At 42.8% G+C, this 8,337-nt stretch overlaps 1 long non-coding RNA gene across 1 annotated transcript; it reads right to left on the bottom strand.

Annotated features, from left to right (window-relative positions):
* Nucleotides 1-729: 729 nt before the first annotated feature.
* LOC115893857 lies at nt 730-1,875 on the bottom strand. The gene is made up of 3 exons (XR_004053878.1): nt 1,572-1,875; nt 1,089-1,234; nt 730-769 (listed from the first exon to the last, which is right to left on the bottom strand). It is a non-coding gene; the product is annotated as an uncharacterized LOC115893857 (long non-coding RNA).
* Between the last annotated feature and the right edge of the window lie 6,462 nt (nt 1,876-8,337).

Below are 8,337 nucleotides of genomic sequence, written 5' to 3'. Positions count from 1 at the left end.
GTGGAACTGTGGTTAACGGCGGTCGCCCTAGAGCCGCACAGAAGAAGCATGCAGAGAGATTGCCTAGGCCAGTGGCGTTTGCGATTTCTAACCCTTCTCTTAATAGGGATAACCAGGAAAAGGGGCGGGTAGGAGTTAAAGTTGAAAGCTGGACATTTAATTCCCTTTCCTGGTTCTGTATAGCCGCGTGTAGGGTGGTCTGGATCTGAACAAGGGAACACCAGAGAAAGAGACGGCTACTAGGCCAGGTAGTTCCTGAAGTCAAGTACATAGCCCCTTTTCTGTCTGAGCATAATTGGTCCAGTTCTCAGTCAGGAAGAAACGCCAAGTGAAAGGGGATGTTGCCGGGTTCGCCTGGGTTTCCCCACAAGGGATCCATAAGAGTAGAAGAGTTATAAAGGAGGTAGGTGTCATAGTTACAGTTTAGGTTGCTGACAGCGTAGAACAAGTTTTAGAGGGTTTTCTTTGGTCTGGTCAACTGTCCAGGTTGCTGCCTCTCCCGTCGAGGATGTAACAAGGTCCGAGAGCGGGTCTATAGGCTTGGCGTGGGTGTGATGAATCCAGGCGGCGATGCCTTCCACTTTGAGGGCCGTAGGCATAGTCAGGATCACCTGGAATGGTCCTTTCCACCGGGGTTCTAGGGTTTCTTGTCAGTGGCACTTGACGAGGACCCAGTCTCCCGGTTTGTATTGATGTGGAATGGGTGGAGGCCCAGCTTCATATAGTTCTTTTAGCTTGGGCCAGACTTCCTCATGAACTCTCTGTAGGGCTTGTAAGGAGAACAAAAGTTCAAGACCATTATCTGTGTCAGCTTTGAGGAGATTGTCTTTAAGGTTAGGGAGGATAGGGGGTGGTTTGTCATACATTATTTCATAAGGGGTAAGTCCTAGTTTATAAGGAGAGTTACGTGCCCGGAACAGAGGGTAGGGGAGGAGGACTACCCAGTTAGCGCCAGTCTCCATGGTCAATTTAGTTAGGGTCTCTTTTAATGTTCTATTCATTCTTTCTACCTGACCTGAGCTTTGGGGTCGATAAGCACAATGTAGTTTCCAATTAGCCCCAAAGATGGAAGCCAGTCCCTGACTTACCTTTGCGGTGAAGGCCGGCCCGTTATCCGACCCTATCATGACTGGAAAGCCATACCTGGGCAGGATCTCTTCTAGGATCTTTTTGGCCACAATCTGTGCAGTTTCTTTTTTTGGCGGAAAAGCTTCTGCCCATCCTGAGAATGTATCTATAAAAATTAGTAAATATTTGTATCCATATTTTCCTGGCTTTATTTCAGTAAAGTCAATTTCCCAATATATACCAGGTCTATCTCCCCTGTGTCTTTTCCCCGTGGTCTGGGTCCTGTGACTGGCGTTATTGAGTTGACATACTACACAGTTTTTAACCGTGGCGTCTACTTTTTCAGGGGCGTTTTTAATTTTTAGTCCAGCATGTCGAATCAAATCTAACATCCGCCGTGGGCCCAGATGAGTGCTTCGGTGGATTTGTGCTATTACTCGCTGCCCCAACCTGTCTGGGAGAATGGTATTGTTGTTAGAATCTTTCCACCACTGATTACTGACCTGTGTTCCAGGGAGTTTACTTATCCACTGGAGGTCCTATTCTGAGTCTTCTGGGTGAAAGGGCAATTCTCTGGGCCCGGGATCAGGCAGCTGGAGGGCCAGCAGCTGAGGAGTGGTTTTAGCCACGTCTTTCGCAGTCTGGTCGGCCAGGTTGTTTCCTCGAGTGACTGGGTTAGTGGCTTTTTGATGTCCCGGACAGTGGACGATAGCCAGCTTTTTGGGTTCCCAAAGGGCAGCCAGAAGATTTAAGATTTCTTCTTTATTTTTAATGTCTTTTCCTTCAGCTGTGAGAAGCCCCCTCTCTCTGTATATAGCTGAGGAGTGGAAAAATACTGAATATCAGGGGTCAGAAAAGTCAGGAAACTCCCCTTAATGCTAAAACAACAAGGTTATCTGGAAAGTCCCTAGCAGGGCAGGCGGCCGTTTGTGGTTTGGTCAAAGGGCGGGAACCAATGAACAACTGACTAATGTTTAACTTTAAATGTCAGCCAGTTGTAAACCTACAACTGTAAAAAACCCCAGTGACTCTGTAACTTGCTGTAACTTGTTTGTGTCTGACTATAAAAGACGGCTGAACACCAAGCTCGGGGTCTCTCCCTAGGATCTGATGCCTAGCTGGAGGCAACCGAGTTCGAACTCGTAATAAAGCGACCCCGGCTATTTGGCTTTGACTCTGGACTCTGGTGGTCACTTACTGGGGTCTTGTGACTTCAGGCACAACATAGCCCCATGTATGTGGGCAGTGGCAAATGCATACTGGCTGTCAGTATATACTGTCAGTTTACGGTCTTTGCCTAGTTTCAGGGCTTGTGCCAAGGCTATTAACTCAGCCTTTTGAGCCGATGTTCCTGGAGGTAAAGGCTCAGCCCAAACTATCTCAGTCTCTGAGGTTACCGCCGCCCCCGCATACCTCTGTCCTTGGTGAACAAAGCTGCTTCCGTCAGTGAACCAGGTGAGGTCTGCATCTGGTAGCAGTCAGTCCTGGAGGTCTTCTCTGACTCCATGTACCTGGGCTAGTATTTCAGCACAGTTGTGGAGCGGCTTACTTAAGTCTGGGTCTGGCAGCAATGATGCTGGGTTTAGGGTTGTCGGGGGCTTAAATGTTATTCTGAGGGGGTTTAGTAACAGCCCTTGATAATGGGTAAGCCGAGCATTGCTGAGCCATCGGTCAGGGGGTTGTCGGAGGATGCCTTCGACAGCATGAGGGGTGGTGACTTGTAATTCTTGGCCCATGGCCAGTTTGTTAGCGTCTTTGACCATCAGGGCCGTTGCAGCAATCATCCGGAGGCAAGGAGGCCATCCTGCAGCTACCGGGTCCAGTCTCTTTGAGAGGTATGCAACCGGTCTGCGCCAGGGACCTAAATTTTGAGTTAATACTGCTTTCGCTATGCCCTGGCTTTCGTCCACGTATAAGTGGAAAGGCTTAGAGACATCCGGAAGACCCAGCGCGGGGGCCGAGAGCAGAGCAGTTTTGATTTGCTGGAAAGCTTGCTCAGCCTCTTCAGTCCAATTGAAGGGCTGCTGCTCTTTGGTAGCCTGATAGAGGGGTTTGGCCAGTTCAGCGAAGCCAGGTATCCAGAGTCTACAGAACCCTGCAGATCCCAGGAACTCTCTTACCTGTCGTGTTGACTGCAGTCTGGGGATCTGTAGGACAGTTTCTTTTCGAGCATTTGTTAGCCAGCGCTGTCCCCCTCTAAGTAGATACCCCAAGTAGGTTACCTCTGGCCCGCAGATCTGGGCCTTTTTAGCTGAGGCTCGATAACCCTGGTTTCCCAAGGTTTTCAGGAGGTCTTTGGTTCCTTGGATGCAGGCCTCTGGGGATGTTGCCGCTATTAAGAGATCATCAACATACTGCAAGAGAGTTATACTGGTGTGTTGGTGTCAGTACTCACCCAAGTCTTCGTGGAGGGCTTCATCAAATGGAGTTGGGGAGTTTTTGAATCCTTGTGGCAGTCTGGTCCACGTCAGTTGGCCACTTATGCCTCTCTCAGAGTCTGTCCACTCAAAGGCAAAAATTTCCTGGCTTTTAGGGGCTAAAGCCAGGCTTAAAAAAGCATCTTTTAGGTCTAGAACAGTATACCATTGATTTTCAGGACTCAAGGTACTCAGGAGGGTGTATGGATTTGGCACCGTCGGGTGTATGTCCATTGCCCTTTTATTGACTTCTCTTAAGTCTTGTACCGGCCTATATTCTTTAGTGTTGGGTTTTTGTATTGGTAGCAGCAGAGTGTTCCAGGGTGAGTGGCAGGGGCGTAGGACTCCATGATCTAGGAGTCGGCGGATGTGTGGTATAATTCCCTCTTTGGCTTCCAGGGCCATTGGGTATTGGCGCACGCGAACAGGGTCCATCCCGGGCTTAAGCTCAACAAAAATGGCGGGACGGTGCTTTGCTAGCCCCAGCCCTCCTGTTTCTGCCCAAGCCTCCGGGGAGTTCTGGAGCCAGGAGTCTATATTTTGTTTAGGAGGCGTTAACTCCTGGTGAAGCCAGTACTCATCCTCTAGAATTACGGTAAGAACAGATAGTGGCCTGTTTTGGGAGTCAGTCACTTTGGGCCCTTCTGGTTGAAAATGGATTTGTGCCCCCATTTTTGTCAACAGATCTCTCCCCAACAGGGGACAAGGGCTGTCAGGGATGACCAGGAAGCTATGGGACACTTTCCCAGTTCCCAAGTTTACTGCTCTCTGGGTTGTCCATGGATATTTCTTGGTTCCTGTGGCCCCTTGAACCCAGGAGGAGTTGGAAGATAACTTTCCATAGGGCTTGACTAAGACCGAATGTCGTGCCCCGGTATCGACCAGGAACTGGACCGGGGACCCCTCCACTTGTAAAGTTACCCTAGGTTCGGGGAGGGGATCCGAACCCCGTCTCCCCTAGTCTGTATCTTGGGTAACTAGTATCGGCATAGATTTGGGCTGCCATTGTCCTTGGCCTGGCTGGCGCTGTTTCTTTTTGGGGCAGTCTTTTATCCAGTGACCAATTTCTTTACAGTATGCACATTGGTCTTTACTCAGATTGCGCCTAGGGGCACGCATGGATTGGGTGCTTCCTGGCGGTGGTTGCTTTTTTTGAACGACCGCCACCAGGACTTTGGTCATTTTCTCAGTGGCCCTAATTTGTCTTTCCTCTGGAGCATCTCTGTTGTTGTAAACTCTCTGTGCTATGCGAAGGAGGTCCTGGACCTGTTTTCCCTCCAAATCTTCTAATTTTTGTAGCTTTTAAAAAATATCTGGGGCCACCTGGTTGACAAAGGACATAACGACTGCTGCCTGATTTTCAGGTGCCTCTGGATCTATAGGTGTATACTGTCTAAAGGCTTCCATTAGTCTTTCTAGATAAATATCAGGGCTTTCTGTTTTTCCCTGTAAAACAGAATATACCTTAGCCAAATTAGTCGGCTTGCGAGCTGCAGCCCGGAGACCCGCCATTAGAGTCTGGCGATAAACCAGTAGCTTTCCCCTACCTTCTGCTGTATTGTAGTCCCACGTTGGCCTGGTCAAGGGAAATGCTGCATTATTGGGGTCGGGGTTTGTAGTCAGTTGACCGTCATCTCCAGGAACCAACTTTCTAGCCTCTACCTGGATTCTCTCCCGTTCCTCCGTTGTGAACAGAATGCGGAGGAGCTGTTGGCAGTCATCCCAGGTGGGCTGATGAGTGAACATGACACTATCTAGAAGGGCTGTTAGGTCCTTGGGGTTATCAGAGAACCGGGCATTCTGAGTCTTCCAGTTGTACAGGTCACTGGTAGAGAATGGCCAATGTGTAGAAGGGTACTTATTGAACTAATTATTTAAGGAAATAAATTAAATGTATCACTTTGTTATGCAGTCATTCAGTATCTATGTTTGATAATATTTTCTTTTTTATTGTTTCCTTTTATTAAAAAATCAACTATAAATAAAAGTTAGCATTACAATCCCTTTAGGTGGCCAGCCTTGGCTCTATTTCTTCTTCCTTAACAGAAGCGTTCATTAAAATTTTGCAATGTACACACACATCAGTAAACACAAACACATACATGTTCAATAAATATTAGTTATTATAATTTAGGTTTAATTTCATAAACATAGCATTCATCAATTTTTATTTTGAAAATTTAACATGGGTTTTGGTCTACTAGAAGAAAAGAACTAATATGTTCTTTTTGACTGACATATAATATTCTCTAACATGAATCTATTGCGTTTTATTTACCCATACTCACAGATGTTTAGGACATTTTTATTTTTTTAATTAGTTCAGAGACAATGTTGCAATCAGCATCCCTTTATAGGTTTCCTTCAGCAAATATGTAAGAGTTCCTCTCAATTATCTGTGAAAAAGAGAAATTACCAGGACACAGGAAATGTGTATTTTCAAATGGATAGGGCCAAATTTCTCTTCAAAGTAGCTCTAATTGGACTATCTCTAGCCGTGAATAAGAGTTTCTATGTTCTCACATATTGCCATTATATGCTATTGTCAGACTTAACAACTTTGGCAATCTGAGGGTATTATCAATGGTATTTTATTGTTTTAATTTTAACTGCCCTGTTTATTCTTAAGGGTGGGTATGTTTTCATATGTTTACTGGTCTCTTGGATTTTCCTTCTGTGAATTGGCTGCACGTTATGCTTTTTTTCATTTGTGTGGTAATGATGATGGTTCTGGTGGTAAAATACTAATTTTCTTCCATGCAACAGCTGCCCACAATTGTCCTAGGAGATTTGGCTTTGCAGTCAAAAAAAAAAAAAAAAAAAAAAAAAACGAAAGAAAAGTAAAGAAAAAAGTATGTAGTAACAGCAATTTCTAAGCTATGCTTTACATTACTTTTCCATTGTTAGAATCAATATATACATAAACTATGGAAGACTTACCTACAATTACAAAATGGAATAATGAAAATATACATGCTGATAAAAGAAAATAGAAGTCCTAAGGCTAGGAGGTTCAAATAGATGCGGGTGAGATACTGTCCTCATCTGATATAGTGAAGATTCCTGACATACCATGTATTGTTAATGGACTAGAACTGTAGGTTTAAGCATACTATTTGAATTTGTAGAGGTAAACAGTAGAGGAAGTGAATATAATTTGATTTGGTGTGTAAGATGAAAGGATACAGGAGAGTGAGAGAGCATATGTGGGAAATCTTTTTCCATTATAATAGAAATTCAGTAGAAAAAAACATCAAAAAGTAATAATTAAAATAGCATACACATAGTTTTGTGAGATATGGAATGGAGATGTGGTAGACTGAAATAGAGACCTATTTTTTCATTCTATATATTGTTGGATATCTTATACAGATGCACATATTACTTAATATTTTTACATGCAGCATGAAAGAAAATACAGAAAAGAACAGAGTTGTCACATATCAGCAAATTGAATGGATAAAATTATTTGTTTCATGACTAAGTAGGATATATTGCAACAATGCAAGTTGGTTTATATATTAAAATTTAGGTAACTTAACATATTCAATAAACAATCAAGACAACCATATGATAATCTCAATACCCTTCGTGAAAGCATTTGGCAAAGTTTAACACCTATTTTTGACAGAAAGCTTTCAGCAAACTGGAAACAAAAGAAATTTCTCAGCCTGACAAAGAATAACTGCAAGAACACATATCAACATTTAAAAAAGAAACTTTTTTTTAGAGTAGTTTCATGTTCATAACAAAATTGAGAAGAAAGTATGGAGGTTTCCTATATATTCCTGGCCCTCACATGCGTGCAGTCTTCTCCGCTGTCAACAATCCCAACCAAAGTGGTACATTTGTTACAATTGAACTTTCATTGACATATTCTTCTTACCCAGAGTCTACAGTTTACTTTAGGATTTATACTTTGTATTTTACATTCTGTGGGTTTGGACAAATCTATAATGATATACATTCATCATTACAGCATCATGAAGAGTAATTTCATTGCTCTAAAATTCCACTGTGCTCCATCTATTGAATCCTTCCTCTCCTTTAATGCCTGTCAATCTCTGATCCTTTTACTATCTCTGTAGTTTTCCTTTTTTAAAAATATTATACAGTTGGAATGATACTGTATGTAGCCTTTTCAGATTGACTTCTTTCACTTAGTAATACACATTTAGGTTTCCTCCACATTTTCTCAAGGCTTGATAGATTATTTATTTTTAGAACTGAACAATATTCCACTGTCTGGATGCACCATAGTCTCTTTATCCATTCACTTACTGAAGGACATTTTAGAAGCATTCAAATTTTGTCAATTAGCAATAAATCTGCGATAAAGAACCATGTGCATGAAGGTTTTTGTGTGGTTATGTTTTCAACTCATTCACATAAATACCAAGGAGCACAATTGCTGGATGCTATAGTAAGAGTATATTTAGTCTTACAGGAAACTGCCAAACTGTCTTCCACAGTGGATGCATCATTTTACATTCACATCATTAATAAATGAGAGTTTCTTTTGCTCTACCTCCTTACCAGAATTTGGTATTGTATTTTAAGTTTTAACCATCTTAATATGTGTGTAGTGGTATCATTGCTTCATTAGTTTGCAGTTTTCTAGTGAGTGACATACGACATTCAGAATCTTTTTACATTTTTATTTGCTATTTGTGTATTTTTTTTGTGAGCTTTCTCTTCAGGTCATTGACCATTTTGACGTTAGGGTATTTCTTTCCCTACTGTTGAATTTTGAATTATTTTTATGTTCTGAATAACACTCCCTTACCAGACAAGCATTTTGCAACTATTTTTTCCATAGTCTGTGGCTTGTTTTTCTATTCTCTTGACAATG

The sequence above is a fragment of the Rhinopithecus roxellana genome, chromosome 2 (genome assembly GCF_007565055.1).
Source record: "Rhinopithecus roxellana isolate Shanxi Qingling chromosome 2, ASM756505v1, whole genome shotgun sequence".
In the NCBI taxonomy this organism is placed as follows: domain Eukaryota; kingdom Metazoa; phylum Chordata; class Mammalia; order Primates; family Cercopithecidae; genus Rhinopithecus; species Rhinopithecus roxellana.
This window is presented reverse-complemented; position numbering and strand designations above follow the sequence as displayed.